This window comes from Manis pentadactyla, chromosome 10, assembly GCF_030020395.1.
Source record: "Manis pentadactyla isolate mManPen7 chromosome 10, mManPen7.hap1, whole genome shotgun sequence".
Lineage (NCBI taxonomy): Eukaryota > Metazoa > Chordata > Mammalia > Pholidota > Manidae > Manis > Manis pentadactyla.
This window is the reverse complement of record NC_080028.1, coordinates 13,637,287-13,655,511: the sequence shown is the minus strand read 5'-3', so window position 1 is coordinate 13,655,511 and position 18,225 is coordinate 13,637,287. Positions and strand designations below refer to the sequence as shown.

The 18,225-nt window shown below is 49.0% G+C and overlaps 1 protein-coding gene across 3 annotated transcripts in view; it reads right to left on the bottom strand.

The window, feature by feature from the left end:
- SYN3 (synapsin III) overlaps window positions 1-17,824 on the bottom strand; it is a 448,045-nt gene extending 430,221 nt beyond the window's left edge. For 2 of the 3 annotated variants that reach the window (XM_036902843.2, XM_057486431.1), the window contains exon 1: window positions 12,139-12,460. The gene's annotated coding sequence lies outside the window, so the exon portion shown is untranslated. Of the gene's footprint in view, window positions 1-12,138; window positions 12,461-17,741 lie in introns of those variants that run through there. The other variant, XM_036902842.2, reaches the window with a different exon arrangement.
- Between the last annotated feature and the right edge of the window lie 401 nt (window positions 17,825-18,225).

The window sequence follows — 18,225 nt, the reverse complement described above, 5'->3', positions numbered from 1 at the left end:
TGAGAGAGACACACAGACACAGGGAGACACAGAGAGACAAAGAGATACAGACAGACACCGAGAAGGATAAGAGAGAGATAAAGAGACCGAGATGGGCACAGAGAGGGAGACGCAGGATGGGCAGGCACGGAGCACTGCTGGGGCCGGTGCTGAGTGCCGCACTCAGTCCTGTCCGCCAGGGCCTCCTGCCTTCCGCAGGGCAGATGGCCAGCCTGGCGGTGCTTCTGGCAAGCAGGTGCTGCCTTAACGAGTAACTTAACAAGTCCACTTCGGACAGTAGTGAGGGTGTGCTATTAGGCATCTTGTATTTATCATGCCCAAAACAGAACTCCTGATTTCCTGCCTCTCCCCAACCCCAAACTGCCCTCTTTCTATCTTCCCCATCTCAGAAAATATCCCACTCGGCTGTTTAAGCTAGAAATGTGGGAAGTCCCACAGCCCCTCCCTCTCCAGCCTCCCCACCTGGCCACCACTGTCCCTCTCTCCAACACAGCCTCTGAATCCATCTAATGCTTTCACCTCCACAGTCACCACTAGCCACCATCCTCTCCCACCTGGACCAATGAGGGGGCTCTTCTCTGGCCTCCCTGCCTCCCCGGCCATGACTCTCCACCCTTCAATGGCCCCACCGTACTCTGGATAACACTCACGCTCCATCCACGGCCTGCAAGACCAACACACCTGAACTGCCTTCCCCTCACTCATTTCCTGCATCCAAATGGGCCTTCGTTCCATTGCTCAAACAAGCCCCCTCACTCCCCAGCACCCCTGAACCCCCCACCTGCCCTTCCCTCAGTCCAGAATGTTCTTCCCTCACTCTTCCCCTTGCTGCCTCCTTGTTCAGGTCCCACCTCCAGTGCCACATCCTCAGAGCTCTTCCCTGGCCACTCCTTCGAACACTGACGCCAGCCCCCCAACCCCACTCATCCATGGGGGACATGTTTCCAGACCTCCAGTGGATAGTACTGGGCCCTATAAATACTATGTTTTTTCCTATACCTATGATGAAGTTTAATTTATAAATCAGGCACAGTAAGAGCTTAATAACCATGACTAACAATAAAATTTTTAAAGTATAATAAACTATAACAAAAGTTACGTGAATGTGGTCTCTCTAAAAATATTGTACTGACTTCACCTTCTTCTTGTGATGATGAGAGATGATAAAATGCCGGGGTGATGAGATGAAGTGAGGTGAGTGACGTAGGTGCTATGACATAGCGTTAGGCTACCACCGTCTGCTTCCAGACCATGGTAGACCGCAGGCAACTGAAACCACGGATAAGGTGGACTTCTGTGCATCTTCTTCCATTCTCTTTCAGCATTTTTACAGCGGGAATGGTTTTACTTCCTGTTAGATTCCCCCAGGACCTTGTCTGCTCAGCCTGCTATTCCCAGCATCTCACACAGGACCTGGACACAGGACTGGCATGCTCGGTGCTCAGTTATATTTTGAAGAACTCTGGGATTCCAGGGAGTGTGGGCTGCACTGTGGCAGAAACAGTTACCCGGTGGGGCTGGACCTGTGGGGGAACCTCTGTGAATCACACAGAGCTGTGCACTGTGGCACCCCTGCTCCCACAATTTTGTTGCTTGACATGGACACCAGGCACAAACCAGGGAGAGACTTGTCACTCAGTGAAACAGAGGCCAGGCCCAGAACTCAGGTCTCCTGAGTTTTCCACCCAGTGGTTTTTTTCTAGCTCCAAAACTATTGCAATTAAAATATAAGATTCTGAGGCTATCAGTGCATAGTTGCTAGTAACTCACTTCACCCTCTCCAGACAGGGAACACTTTTCTCCTAAAAGAATAATAAGAGCCACCAATAATATGGCCAACTGCTTGCTCAAGCACCGAGCTAATTACACACATCATCTCATTAATCCTCACACAACCTGTGAAGCAAATACTACTATTAACCCCATTTTACAGATGAGGAAACTGAGGCTGGGGGAGGGTACAGCAACTTGCGATCATGCACCCAGGAAGTGGCAAAATTAAATCTTCCCTCTGCATCAGTCTAGTCTGTCTATCTCCAGATGCAGCCCTTCAACCACTGTGAGACCCTAGCTTGCTGGCCCACCCTCTTCCTCTCAATTCTCTGGGCTAAATCAATGGGGCACTTCTTATAAACCTGGTGCCTGCTGGGCAGCGCTGTGGGGGCTGCAGTGCCCTTCACCTTGGAGAGCCAGAGTCCAGGCACTGGCTCAGAAGGTTCTGGGAAGAGCAGGCTCAGTGGCCAGTGTGATCACAGTTCCCTCTTACAGACTAGGAGAGCTGGCAGCCTTGCTGCTCCTGTAAAGAGCAGGGGTCGGCAAGGCTAGCGTGCATATTCTCAATAAAGGAGGTGGGCTGCTAACACCACTGGCTCGCTGTGTGACCCTGGCAATAATGACAATACTCGTAACAACAATCATAGCACCTAGTATTTATATAACGCTTCCTATGTGCTAGGTACTGGTTTAAGCCCTGTTCATACATTCACCAAATTAGTCCTAACAGTAATCCTTTGTTTTTATCAACTTTACATAAAAAGGAACCCAAGGACCATAAAAACAGAGTGACTGGCCCAGTTGCCACAGGAATTCAGTGTGAGGTCAGGATTAGACCCAGATTGTTTAACTCCTCACTCCAGACTATCAACACGCCACTGTGTCGTTCTGCCACCCCTCCACCCATGGGCTTCAGCCCTGAAGAACTCAGACACATTATCTTCAATTCTCACTTTTAGGGGCAAGACCACACCTAGAGGAGTGGTTTCCCTCTCTGCCTTCCTTTACCCTGATTTCTAATACTTGTCAGACTACAGCAATAACGAGACTGAATTCTTGCTATGTGCCAGGCACTCTCTCCTGTACACTTTGCAATACTATGAAGAAGGTTCGATTATCCTGAGTTAGAGTTGAAGCATCCCCAGCTCAGAAAGGTTCAGGAACTTGCCCAAGGTAACACAGCAGGGAAGTGACTGAACTCTAGCCCCGCTGGTCTGGATCCAGAGCCCAGGCCTTCGCCACAGGTTTGCCTGTTCGGTTCTCTCCCAGTCCCACAGTGGTATCTCTATCTGCAGTGTTTGCAGGGAGCTGAGAGAAATGCTCAAGGGATCCATACAGGAATGTGTAGATGAAAAGAAGAAAAGAAGGGGTCAGAAAATGAAAGATCTAAGAAGAAAGCTGTGATAGATGGAAGAAGAAAAGAAGAAAATGAATGGGGTGAATGAAAAAAAATAATAATGTAACTGAATAAAGGAAAGAAAAAACAAGACACAGAAGACCCAGAAAGTGGAAAAAGGAACCAGGAACAGATTAAAGGAATCCTGAGCACTAGTGTGTCCTCGCTTGCTCCCCTTCTGGGCAGCGGCTTGCTGCCTCCCAGAAGCCACCTCACGCACCTGGGGGAGAGGCTGGCCTTAGCCAAGCAGCAGTCATGCCGCCTTAGGCCAGGCACTGTGACACCCAGCAGTTAATGACAAGCGGCAGGCAGAAGGAAGCGCCCACGGGCAACAGAACTTTCCAATCCTGGCATCAGGTTTCCACCAGAAGAGCTTCAGCCAGCCACTGCTGACTCCCACCCCACGCAGCTCTCTCCACGGTCACCGCAGTCACTCGCAGGCAAGGAAGGGCTTTTTAAAAGCCAGGATGGGGACGGCTGCTAAGGCCAGCCTCCTCCTGCCCCTGCGGAAAACAGCTTTTCTGCTGTGCTCACCGGCCAAACTGCTGACAAAGAGCTGGATTTGCGTTCATGCCCATCAATTCTCACCTCCACTTACGTTTTTAAATCACAAAAAGCTTTTCTCACATCCTTTCTCGGAGGGTCTGGACCTGCCTAGGGTCAGAGTCTGTCTCAGGATATAAGGGAACTTCAAGGTGGCGTGGCATCGGGCCCCACGGCTCTCTGTCCCCAGAGCCTTCCTTATTGACGAGGCCGCAGAAGTGGAGGGAGGAAACTGAGTGATCCTGTAGCTCCGCAACCTGACCCCAGGCAGACAGTCTTCCATTGTACAGAAGAGACAAATCAGGAAGCCTGACTAGGAATCAGGGTAGAGCTGAGCATCCTCCCCACCCTGGGCTGTACCAGATTAGCCAAGGACCCCTGAGCTGGTGGCGGGAGCCCAGGGCTGTTCCAGGACTTCTGCTCTCTGCCCTGTGTTCTGCAGAACATGCAGCAGCAGAGCAGAGACACCTGGTCAGGAAGTCCTGCATCAAAGCCCCCAGGTGCACTGCCCTGGGCCCCCCTGCTGTAGGCCTTGGTGATGCCAGGCTAAAATGATATCCTCAACATTATGAATATATACCAGAGTGGGATCTCCGGTGCTCCTGGGTCAACGCTAAGCAGTGTCTCTTTCCAGTCTCATGGCAAACTTGGGAGATGGGTGTCACCCACCCCGTTTTATGAATAAAGAAATCCATGTTCAAGGAGCTGAGATAACATGTCTAAGGTCCCCCAGCCAGTATGGCATGGAGCCAGGATTCCAGTTTAGGTCTGCCTTACCCCAGAGGTCATGCTCAAAGCTGCTGCACCAGGATGCCTCCAGGTAGATGTGTTGGCTTCCGCATTTGTGTATTTATGGTAACACTCCCTCCCCTCCTTTCACTCCTTATTCAAATGTCACCTTTTAAAACATGCACACCTCCCACTGCAGCCCCTTCTCTCTTCCCTGCTTTGCTTTTCTCTGTCATACCCACTACCATCTGACATGCTACACACTTTCCTCTGAAGAGTATTCTTTCCATGCACCCTCTGATGTAAATGTGAACCCCACGAGGACAGGGACCCATGGTCGTTTTTTTCTCCGTCCTATCTCTAACACCAACCAGAAAGGGCTGGCACAGAGCAAGCATTCAAAAGATATTTGTGAATCAAAGAAACTGAGTGAATCCATCTCTTCTTGTTTGCTAATGATTTCTTAGATGCCCCTACACTGTACACTTTTTGAGGACAGGGATCATATTAAATTCTCCTCCCTATAGCTCCATAACAGCGAAAGCAGGTTATTCCAGGTGTGGGGTAAACTAAAGGGATGCTCTGACCCTCTCTGTAAGGCTCTCAACCTCTAACTCAGTCATGCACTGTCTCTTGCATAGACTACTGCAAAACCATCCTTCTCAGCCTCCCTGAATTCGATTAGGTTAGGTCCCCTTCAAATCCATTTCTATACAAAGACTGTTAGAGATGTTTTTTAAAAACAAAAATCTGACCACATCACTACCCTGTTTAACACACAGCAGTTACACCTTAATGTACATCCAAGCTCTTCCATGAGGCACTGAGACCCTTTCTGACCTGTGCCAACGTCATCTCCAGCTTCATCCGGCACCATCAGTTTCACTAACACTTATCTGCTTACCTGCCATGCAGTCTTACACCTTCGTACATACTGCTCTCATTTCCTGGACACAGAAGGAGCTTTCTCTCTTCCTGCTCCCCACCAGGGGAGAACACAGCGAGAAGGGGGCCGCCTGCAAACCAGGTGGAGGGCCCTCACCAGACCCCAACCACACAGGCACCTGCATCACGGACTCGCCAGCCTCCAGAACCATGAGAAAAAAATGTCTGCCATGTAAGCTTCCAGTCTGTGGTAATTTGTGACAGCAGCCAGAACTTTCTGAGACACAAACATAATTGAGTTCCTTGACATAAGGGGGGAAAGGACTCCACGCCATCAGTCTATAGTACCTCTTTCTGAACTTCCCAAAAGGCAGAAAAGCCCTCTCACCAGACCCTACTGATACTTCCCTTGGGAAGCAGTGCACATATATTCGGTCATTTGCCTTCCCTGACTTCAGCCAAATAGACATGATGAAGCAAAAATAATTTTGCTGCAAGAAGGTACACTAGCTGGTCGAAGCAGGAGAAGTTAAGTAGAAAGTCAGATTTAGAAGAACTCTATTAACATAACAGTCTAGGGCCATTTAAAGCCCAACAGTCCCACACAAAACAACAATGATCACGATCTTATACCCCTTTATGTTGCTCTTTCAAACCTTAAATAGTTGTTAACTAGACAAGAAAGAATGAAAATTGTAAGTTTCTTTCTAACAAATACTAAGCTTCATTGTTGAAATAGTCCCTCCATGGAAGGACCCTAAGAGTGACATGCAGCAGTGACAGGTCCACGTGCATTACTGCTGCTGGGACTTCTCCATCTTCCCACATTCTGAAGATGCCCCCAGAGGGCTTACATGGCATAATAGTTAGAAGTATGGGCCCTAAAGTCAAAGCCACCTGGGTTTCTCCTTCCTAGCACTGTGACCTCGGGCTCATCATTCATTCATCTCTCCGTGCTTCAGTTTGCTCATCAAAAAACAGGGATAAAAATTCTATCCCATCTGTAGGCTTGTGAAAATTGAATGTGTTAAACCATGCAAAGTGCTTTGAACTATGCTGGCATGCAGTGAATGTGCAATAAATTAGCAGTTACGCCGCAAGAAGATGTGGGTCTGGCACGCTTGAAATGTAGGCAGGATGACGTGGGTGAAGGAGATGCAGAATCTGTGAGCTTCGAGGAGGCCTGACGTGGAACTAGATACAGGCCATCCTTCTGCAAAGCTCTGCACGCACCACCCCCAGCCAGCTCGCTCACCACAGCAGCAGCTTTCCTCCAAGCTGCTTCATCACATGAGACTTTAAGCACAGAAGCCACTCTGCACCCAACTCTTGGACTGCCTGGTACATTTCACCAGGGTGGGCCTCTCATTGGGAACCTGGGAGCTGCTGAGCTGCTGAAATCACTTTGGACACACTGAGCACAGGAAGTCACGTGATGCCCATGTATCATCAAACAGACACACACACGTGGCTCGGTCATCATCATCATGACCCGACCTGTGCTTACCCTAGCTCCAGCCATTCTCTGCCATATACTTCCAAGCCTTTGCTTTGTCTTTCCCTTTGCCTGGCTGACCTGTCCCCAACTTCCTCCAAATCAAAGTTCCTATGAAACACTGAAAGCCCACCTCAAATATCAACTCTGCTGTGAAGTTCTCCCAGCTCCTCCAAGGGTTTCTCATAACATGGTCAACCAATCACCTACACGGAATGACTTGTGATGCTTGCTGGCCACAGTCCTCTTACGTCTGGGGCAGGAGCCTAGTCAGCTGTCTTTCTACCAACCTCCCCACCTGACTTTTACACGCACTGAAGTTTGAGAGCAGCTGTCCAGCTTTGCAAACCTTACACTTGTTAGTTTCTGCATCACCTGTCCTCCCCCAGACCTTTCCACATGCCCTCTGAGCGCACACCTGGTCGAACTGCTTATAGTAAATCTCTCTCATAGACTGGCAGGTACTTAAGAGCAGAGGCCATGCCTGAATTACATTAAAATTTGCAGCCCATCCAGCAGTGCTGTCATCCTTGACTCCTCTTTTCCCTCATATTCCACATCCCATCCATCAGCAAGTTGATGGCTCTACTTTCAGAAGTTCTTTTGATTTTGATGACCTCTTCTCTCTTCCACCCCAGTGACTTTAGTCCAAACTCCCACCCTTTCTCCCCATGGACTACTGCAACAGTCCACTCACTGATCCTTCTGCTTCCATCCCTCCCTGCCACAGCCTCCTTCCCACACAGCAGTCAAATGATTCCTTTCTTAAAACAAGTTAAATGTGTATAAATCACATATTCAAGAAAGCACTGATACCCACAAGATAGAAAGAATACTCAAAACTCAACAGTAAGAAACACAAAAGTAATAAAAGAAGTAGGTGATAAGAGACCTGAACAGACACTTCACCAAAGAGGATAGAAGGATGGAAAATACACATGTGAAAAGATATTCAATATTGTTTGCCATTAGGGAAAAACAGATTAAAACCATGGTGAGAAACCGCTATGCTATTAGGATGGCTAAAATTAAAAAATGCTGAACCCGCCAAGTGCTGATAAGAATACAGAGCAACAGGAGCTTTCACACATTGCTGGTGGGAATGCAAAATGTTATATCACCCTGGAAAAGTCTGGCAGCTTCTTATAAAGTTAAGTGTAAATTTACCATCTGTCCTAGCAATCTAACACCTGGGTATTTATCCTAGAGAAGTAGAAACTAATGTTCACATGACAACTGAAACACCAGAATATAAGATCCAGGATGATAGAGACCATGTCTGTCCTGTTCACTGATAAATCCCCAGCACCTATCACAGCATAAGAACTCCACAAATATGTGTTAAATGGATGAATGAATAAACCCAAGAGGCGAATGTTCAGTGATGAAGTTCCCAGGGCTTTGAACATGGAGCCACACTTTGGCTTCTCTGTGGCATCCCTCAGATCATCTGCCCACAGGGCCCCTGAATAAAGCAGCCCCAGCCTGAATATTTAATTCAGCTACTGGGGCCTGAAAAATGGATCAAAAATCTCCCTTCTGAGTGCAGCTTTCTGGCGCCTGGCTGGGTAACTGGCATGAGGAAAAGCCAGGAAGGCAAAGTAAGACTGCAAGAAAATACATTCTTAGAGAAGCGTCGCAGGAGCATTGCTGAGGGTCTGTGGAACTATCAGAAATGCTACTATGAGTGGGGGTGGGGGTCAAAGAATTCTGAGGTGAGCCTGCAGCAGAAAACACCACCTCTGTGACACCGCTCCATGGAGAACAAATACATTAGCACTTGCAGAACATCTGCTCTGAATAGGTTCCAGGCACTCCCTAAAGGTTCTCATTTAATCCTGCATCCACCCTTCACAGGAGGGTCTACTGATCCCACTTTCCTAAGCAAAAAAAATCAGAGAGGTTAATTAACATATGCAGTGTCACAGGATGACAGGTAGTGGTTGGTGTTTTGAACTCAGGTCTGTGTAGTTTCCAACCTAGTTATTTTTCCACTTTGGATTTTAGAAGCAATATTCAGGGGCATGAGGGTGAGCACTGAGCACAGGAGCCAAACACGACATGCCAACCTGGACACAGGTGACCAGCTTCTCTAAAACTCTTCAAAGACCAGCATGAACGAGTTTGCTAAAGCAAGATGCTGATTTCCTTCTGCTGAAAATGTCCGGAGCATCTACTCTGTAACAGTTCCTGGGCTCAGGCTTTCCACATATATTATCTCATTTTAAAAACCTGTTAACACATAGGAAGATATCAGTGGCTGTTTATCCAAACGCAATGGCATAAACCCTGCAAGCAAGCACAAACACCTGAGAATTCTCTACCTCCCACACCAAGCCAGCAAAATTCTACAGTTACTTAAAGACAGAACAGTAAGATGACCCAGACAACTGCTTATAGACTTTATTTTGCTACTTCTTTTAGGCCAGGTCAGTATTTTACACATTGGTTAGAAGAAGGATTACTGTTGAGGGTTGCATACACAAACACCATGTGTAATGGAATTTTTTTGGCAATTAAAATATTTTCAAGGGTAATTCTTAGCTATGAATGATTTCCACCCCATACTATGGCTTTGGCCCTAAATGAATGAGTAAGATGCTGCTCTGCTGTGGACAGGCCTCCTCTCACTTACTCCTGCTTGACACATAATCAAGGAACCTTAGACCTACAAGGGAAGCTAGAGGCTACCAAGTGCTACTCCACAGGGCAGCAATCCCTAAGGATTACCACCCACTTGATGACAGGGGTGAGGAAGGCAGGCCTTTACCCACTGGACGGCTCCCACTACCCACTGGACAGCCCCCACTGTCGGTACACTCTTTATTTATCCGCTATCTGCTGCCCTCCAACTTCCACCCCTTGCTGCTAGCTTTGTGCTCAAGCTCTGCAGAATAATTATAACCCCTCTCTCTGTGACAATCATCAGGATGTTTACAGCCTGGTATTAGGATGGTACTTTCTTAACGTTATCGTGATCAAGAAAGCAGTCGAGAATCCACACTGCCCTTTTTAATCATTACTTGGTGGTTTTTATTTCTGGGTGTACATCTCTGCACATCCAAGATTTTAACACCCACCTCCCCAAGAGGCAGCTCCACCAATTAATTAAGCTCTACATTTTGGGAAACATGCAGCATGGGTGAGAAGACAAAGAACAGAGAGCACGTGTTGTGCGGCAAGTGTCGTCACAGTGGTATAAATGAGGCAGCAGCCAGACACAGAGAGAAAGGACCAGGGTGGCAGCCATCCCCTGGGAAAGGCCACGGACCTGGGAGCCAGATCCTCATGGAGCACAGCTTGCATCCTAGCTCCTCAAGGAAACCGACCAGGTCTCAGACTCGGCTTGCGCAGCAGCCTCCGTTTGTGTCTCGGACACAATGCCAGGCACAGAGAAAGTGTTCAGTGAGTCTTACTCTAACCCTTTGGCATGTGAAAGGCACGTAGAGGTGAGAATAACTAAATCCAAATGATCCCGAAGCTCTCAAATGAAGGTTTTACAAAAATCTCATTAATAATAATACAATTTCACACGACAAATGAAGGAGTGTTGCTTTCCACCCCTTGCCGGTCCATCCACTCACTGACAGGGCTCAAGTCACCTAACTTCTCTGGCCCTCCATTTTCTCAGCTATAAATTGAGGAGCCTGGTCCTAAAAATTGTTAAGGTCCCTTTCAGGCTCAGGATGCCCTAATCTTCTGCTGTGCCATTTATTAAACTGGATAATCCTTGTTAATAAAGCTGAACTGGTCAGTCAATCTCAAAATCAGGGCTGATTTCTGGCAAAAAGAAGAGCACGCAAGAAAGCAAAGGTAGGTAAGGATTCCAGTTGCAGCACCTCCATCGTTCCGCCACGCGCTGCCGCCGCAGGACAAGCACCTACCTGCACAGGTTTAAATACCTGTCTCACCATTTACGGTGTGATGATCTTAGGTCAGTCACTGAATCTCCTTGAATTCAGCCTTGATTTCCACATCTGTGGAGTGGAGTTAATTCCACCTATCCCCAGGGTTACCGGGCGATGAGATGAGTTTAACGTGTGTAAAGTCCCCTCCCCCAGAGGACACATGCTGCACAGCCCTTTATTCACTTTTTACCATCCAACCGAATTAGGAGACGACCTCAGACTCCAAAGGCTTCTCACAATCCAAAGCACAGACAGCCAGAGCTAGAAAAGCTCTAAAAGTCAGCCGTTCCAACTCCTCCTCCCTTTGTGACAGACAAACGAGGGACCGAGGCTCAGAGCAGCACAGGGACTTGCCCAAGGACCTATGTGCTCTTCAGCGGCAAAGTCTGAGCCAGAACACAGGGCAGCAGATGCCACGGGTCACACAAGACACAGAGAGAGAACCTCTGCAGGCTCCAGGCCCCCTAACGAAACTGGGAACTCCCCACATACAACCAAAAGGGAAAAGTAACAGAACTTTTTATTCATGTATTTTTTGGAGGACTGCAAGAGAGAAGTAACATCGTCGCTTGAAATGCAAGGCCTTTTTAAGTTACCTATGAGATAAAAGTCAGCATTTCTTGGCAGCACCTTTCCTGGTTACTCTGCTCCCTCTCCCCTCCATTTCTACTTTTTTGGATTTACACTCTGAGGCTGACATGCCTGCATTTGGACCTTCTTTGGGCAAGGTGAGAAGCTTCAGGCTACCCATTAAACACAAACAAGAAAACCATGACAACTGAGCTAACCAAAAACACAAAAAGAATCCCCCCCAGCTTCCACAAGGGCTCCAGACTGGGACCTGCGACAACTAGGATAGTGTCAAATTCACTAAGGCACACAGAAAAGGCAAGGGTCAGGGGCCCAAAGGTCCCCCTGGTGGACAGGAGCAAAATCCCTGAGATCACTCAGGTGTTTCTGGAGAAACCTCAGCTGAACAGAAGCACTGAAGAGAGAGCCCAGACAACGTAAAGACAGGCGAGGGGTATAGCCAGTCCCAGGCAGACAGCCCTAACCTGATGCTCCTCTGCTGCCCAAGATTCCTAGGGCAAAGCATTTATCTTCAGGGAAGGTTTGACAGAAAAACTACACCGAAAGCATGCTTGCTTATAGCTCTGGGTCAGCATTTTCCAGCCAGCATCTCCCAGAACTCAGAAGGCCCTAATCCAAGCCTCACACTGTACACCTGAGCGAACAGTCAGAGAGAGAGAGAGAGAGAGAGAGAGAGATTGTCCTGCCAGAAGCTCACACCTCATGCCAGAGCCATACAATGCAGGCTGTGCCTGACCTTTAGTCTAGACCTGCTCCCTCCCCCTGCTCTGAGGATTCCCTCTGCCAGGCCCACTCTCTTTCCCAAACCCTGGGCTCACCTCCTGGTTCTGAGGATCCTGCCAGGTTGAACAATGCTCAGAAGTAGGTGGCAGTTTAGCAATTCTTCCAGTGGGACCTCAGCAGGCCAGAGCAGCTGGGGCTGTACCCAACCCCAGTGGCAAGGACAGACTGCAGCGTGGAACTTTGAAAGGGCTCTCTCCTTCCTGAAAGATACCCCTCCTCCCCTTGCACATCCTTCTCCTCCTCGGTAGTACTACAGAGACATGTGCTCTGCTTGGGAGGAGGTAAGGAGGAAAGTGCAGCTGTTCGTTGGAAAGAGAAGGGCAACAATATGCCGAGCCGGCTACACATTCACACCTAGCAAAGAGGAATGGGAAAAAAATAGCTGTATCTGCTGCCACAGAATTATTAACCCTTGGGCTTCAGCTTCGCTCCTCACACAGCTGAAGCAGCTAGAGAAACAATACACTTAACCAATGGAGTGCCTGCCAAAGGCATTACATCATCAGTCAGCACTGTCATTGGCTAATAATTCCTAGAAGGCAACACTCTGCTTCCAGGTGCTTAACCCTATGTGTTCATCACAGCAATGACTCAGTATTCCATTAAGCCGATGGTTCCTGGACCGATCATCTGGGGTGCTTTCAAACACACAGACTGCTGTGCTCCACCCCAAGCCATCTAAATCAGAGCCTTCGGAGGGAGCATGGAACTACTGATGTCTTGAGAAACTCTTCCTCTCCAAAACATGAACGAGATAATATTTCTCAGAGCAGTTACTATGTGCCCAAACCTTCACTGCATCATCTCATTTATTTCCTACACTAAGCAGTGGGCATTACTGACTCCATTTTACAGGTATAAAAAGTAAGGGTTAGAGAGATTAATTTGTTTGCTCAAGAGATGGAGCCTGGCTTTGAAAGCCAGGCTGTTTGGATCCTACCTGGGTACCCCTCTGAAGCTCCCACTTGAAATCAAACCAAGCCTTTTGTCTACTTATTGCCTCCAGGATCATAGAAAACACAGACCCTCTTGATGAGCTGGAAAATGCCAATAACTTCAGAAGAACTGGGGAATGAAGAGAATGGTGAATTCCCACAGCAGGTGTTCAGGGATCATGAACCCTCCAGAGAATCATTCTCTTTCTCAGGCTCCTCCCCTCTGTCTCTGCTGCAAACCCCAGCTTAGCTGTCACTTTCTCTAGGAAGCCACCTTCCACCCCCAAACTTGGGGTAGGAGCTTCAGGCTCCTAGGGTCCCCTGTATCAGTGGGCTGCAGCTGCTTGTTAACTGGGTAAATGCCACAAGACTACTGCCATCTCTGCATTCTCCATCAACATACACCCAGCACAGTGCCTGCCACGTGTGAGTGTTCAATCGGGATTCAGAGAGCACAGGAGGGAGGGAAGGAAAGCCTTTGCTGAAGTCCTCAATGGCATCACACCGAGATGGGAAGGGCAAAGGACTGGAAGCCAGGAGATCCACATGAACAAATTGTCTCACCTTGGACAAGTTCACTTTGGGGGACCCTAGTGTCCTCATCTGAAAATGAAGACAACAGTGCCTTCTTTGTAGAAAGGTCTGAGGATCAAATTAAAAAATGATTCAGGCTGTGCTGTGCTCCTCTACACTGTCTCTCCCTAGATTCCATCCATTCTGTTGGCTGACATCTAAATGCTGACAGCTCCCATATTGACATCTCCAGCCCAGAATTAGTCCCCAGAAGAGCATGTGAATTTCCACCCATAGCCACCATGCTCCTCACCCCATCTCCTCTACTCTGGGACTGGTGCTCCCATCCACCAAATCCTCCCTGTGTAACTGAGGTTAACTTGATAAGCCATAAAATTAACTATTTTAAAGTATACAATTCAGTGGCACTAGTACACTGATAATGTTCTGCAACCACCACCCCTATCTTGTTCCATAACATTTTCGTCACCCTAAAAGGAAACTACTTACCCCTTAATGGTCACACCAATTGACCCTTCTTCCCCCAGGCCCTGCCAAAACACCAATCTGCTTTCTGTCACTATGGATTTACCTTTTCTGGATATTTCAGAATCACACAGTATATGACCTTGTGTCAGGCTTCTTCCCTTAGCATGTTTTGTGCTCACCTGTAGTGTGTATCATTATTTCCCTCCTTTTATGGCTGAATAATATTCCACTGTAAGCATGTACCACCTTTTGTTTATCCATTCAACTGCTGATGGACATCTGGCATCCACCCAATCTCAAACCATAAGCCGAGGGGTCATCCTTGCTTCTTTCCTTTCCCATATTCTGACAGCTAATGTATCAGCAAAATTACATCCAAAATGTAATTCTAACCCTACTTCTCTCCTACACCAATGCTAACCTGTAGCCAAGACAACACCATCTCTCTCACCTAATTCCTAATTTATGACAGGACCCCATTTTCTTCTCTCTATACCACTTCTAGCTGCATAAACCGATGACTCATTCACTTTGGCAGTATTTACTAGGCACTTTTCTTCATGAAGCTTGACAAAAACAAACCAATATATACTATAACAATAGGTCATTAAAATACCGCAATGACTTTTCATTGCACTTTGAACAAAATCCCAGCTCAGCATGGCCTTCCAAGCCCCCATCTACTTCTCCAAACTCATCTCAGGCTGCTCCCCAATCACACTGGGGCCCATTCCTCCACCTCACGGTCCTTGAACAAGCTGTTCTCTAAGCCTTTTGATCTTGGCATTGCTGTGTCTTTCTTATTCCTCAGATCACAGTGTAAATATCACTTCTCAGCATGCCATTCCCTGACCACTCAGTTAAGTGGACCCACATTTCACCCATTTCATTCATCCAAGAAATGTGTGCTGAGTACCATGCTGGGCTCTTGGGATAAAGCAATGAATGATTTCCTGGAGGCTTCAGTCCAGTGGGGTGGCCAACAAGAGGAAGTAAAAAACCAGATAAACAAGTGTCATGAAGGCACAGTAAAAGAGAGGGGGCCTGCTTTACAGAGGGTGGTCTGAATGGCCTTTTTGAGGACGTTATATTGAAATAGAAGGATGAGAAGGAGTCAGTTGGGAAGAGGGCCTGTTACTCTCTATCATATCCTGGCTAGGCCAGGTGATGTTCTATCCTTCAACGTGTGCTTTTGAAGAATCAAAGCCTTTAACACCGGTCTCTGTCTCCCCTAGCACACCACACTGTATTCTCAGCACCTGGGACAGCACCCACCATTTAGAAGGTACTCAATTCACATTGATTGAATTAGTAACTGCATTAAAAATAGATTACTTAATCAATCCACCAATGAAATCACTTCATGGAGCATAACAAGTCATATAGTTTTGGCTGCTGCTGTTATTACTTTATGGCAAAAGACACCTATTCTGTTAGGGTTTGGAAAAGACCAGGTTGAGTGTACAATGAAAATAAAAGCACCTCACTCTGAGTATTACCTGGACAGCAAGGAGAGAATGCATACACACAATAGGCACTCACTGTGGTCATTATTATTACAGGTTCTTTCCTTGCAAAAGATGATTCATTCAACTCAAACTCCCAAATCCATTTTCAGTTGCAATCAAAAAAATCAAAGGCAGAGATGAACACTTTTTAAGTGCTTGCTCTAGAGCGGGGACAGTGCAAACTCTTCCTGTAAGTTTCCCATAGACTTCCCAAGCCCATCCTGTGAGGTCGCTGCTGTGGCACAGCTCTCAATCTTCCTGTAAAACCAAGGCACTCTGTACTCCCCCATGCCCAGCTGGCAGGAGTGTTGGCTGCCCACAGCTCACAGCCAAGTCTCTCTTCAGGAACTATCTTGATGAAGGGACACCCAAAGTTGTGCACCCCACCCTGGGGGCAGCCTGTACCCACTGGCCAGTCAACACAGGGCTTCAAAGTCCTGGACCCCATGCCCAGGAAGATCATTGGAGGCCTCTGTTGCACTGAATCACAGACCAACTTCTCCCTCTGCCCAGTCCTGCTCCTCTCCCCTCAGCCCCTTGGAGAGTGACACCACTCCCCGGAACCTCCCTACACACAATCTCAGAGTCTCTGAGACTTCTCCAGGGAATTTGACCTATGACAGGTGGGTGTGATGTTTTAAGTGAAAAAACTGAGGTTCAGAAGGGTTGATAATGTCCCCCTACCACATAGCTAAAGTGACTTTCTGGTCTGACTCCCCATCAAGACCTTGCTCTATCTACTAGAGCCTGTAACAGCTGAGATCATGCCTCTCTGAGATACAAAGGAGAGCGCAGGTAGAGGTGAAGGCCAGAAGATCAGAAAAGTGGGGCAGAGGTACTTTCACAATCCTCCAGGAGCCATCTCTGATGACCAGATTGAGTTCAAAGCCTCCAGAAATAATATAAAGGTGACCTGTAGGTCGCAAAAGCAAGCATCCCAAAGGTGCCATCTCCCCACCTAAATCCATGCCCAGAGGCCAGGGAGCAGAGCCTCTGGGCAGACGGGGCTGCTTTAAGGGGCCTGAGTATTTGGGACCAAGTCCCAAATAATAACTACAACTTAAAGAGCTTTCTACTGCTCCACCTCCATCCGTTTTCCAGAGCTGCCAGAGTGACTTGGTCACCGATTAGAATTCTTCCGCTGCCCTCATCATCCGAGGACAGAATTCTAAATATTCAAAGGCTGCATTTTAAGGTCTGTGAATGTTTTAGCCTCCATCCATCCTGACAGCTCATTTCCTACCTACAGTAAGCCCTGGTCCTACCTGATTATCTGATGTACAATTATCTGATGGGATACTGTACTTTTTCAATTTTTTACTTTGACACAAGAAAGTTCATCTGGAATTCCAGCTCTCCCATCAGTCTGCCCCCCTCCCCCACCAAACACACACAACACACACGTAAACACACAACATACACCGTTCAGCTTGGCAAACCCTTCCACTCTGCTAGTCCCCACTCAATCGTCACCTCCTCTTCACAGCCTCCTGGCTGGCTCACGCTCTTCCTTCCCACCTCTTGTCCCTGGTACTGCAGTGCTCTGTAATCGTTCCCACTATCCTTAGCCCGAGGAGCTCCTCCAAGGCCCTTCGTGCCGCTAAGGCTTAGCACAGCGCCTGGCTAAACGATCCCACTAAATGCTGAACAGAAACACAAGGTGCTCTATCAAGTGCTGGTCTCCGCTGCTAGCTTGGTCAGGGAACCGCTCTCAGATTTCTTCCTGAGCCTCAGGATGCCTGGGAAGAGAGAACGGCCAGACAAACCCGACCTTCAGCCCCGGGGCAACAAGTCACGAAGGGGCGGAAGACCGCGGCAGAGCAGAAGTCCGGCCCCTGCGGTCTCCGGCTCCCCGCAGGCTCTTCCCGGGCCCCGGCGCAGGGTGATCATCTTAGCAGCCACTATCCCGGTCCACTCAGGCTCCTGGGCTCCGCAGACAGCCCTCGCACGCCGACCTGCCCGTCGGGTCTGGCCCCGGACCGGGCAGCAGCAGCCTGAGCAGCGAGCGTGGTTCGGCGGCTCCTCGCCCCCCGCCGGGGCCCTCCCGCCGGCCCGAATCCGCGGGCACGGAGCCAGAGCGCCAGGGTCCGCCGCCAGGCGCGAGGGCGCAGCCAGCAGCCACCGCTGCGGCGTGGAGGGGCTCCCCGGTGCCAGAAAGCCCTAAAAGTCTACTTCGCTGCGGCGCCTGCTTACCGTGCGAGCCGCCAGGAGCCCGGAGTCCCTGGGAGCCTCCGCCGCCGCACCTGCCTGCGGTTCCGCCGCGTTCCCGAGCGCAGCCTACGCACCCGACGGCTCCAGAGCGACTCCCCCAGGCGGCCCGGCCGCCCCGCGCCGCGCCGCCCCATTGGCTTGGCAGGTAGGCCCCGCCCCCTGGGGCCCCGCCCCTGTTGCCCGTCCTGCGTCTCCCCCACCCGCGCCTCCTCTCTCCGCGCAGGGAAAGTTGCTTCTAGGCTCAGCCCTCACCAAACCCAGGTGATAATTCTCGATCCCAAGAGCGCCTAGACGGCCCTTGGGGAGTACAAAGAGTGCAGCGTCCTCGCAAGCAAGCTTTGAGAAAGTCACCTGACCTTCCAGGACCTCAGGAGGCACCTCAGACAAACCAGGCAGCAAATGTCTCAGGCGAGGTGCTGGGCACCGAGCGCCAGGGTGCAGCGGGGCCGAGCCAGTCTGTCGCCCT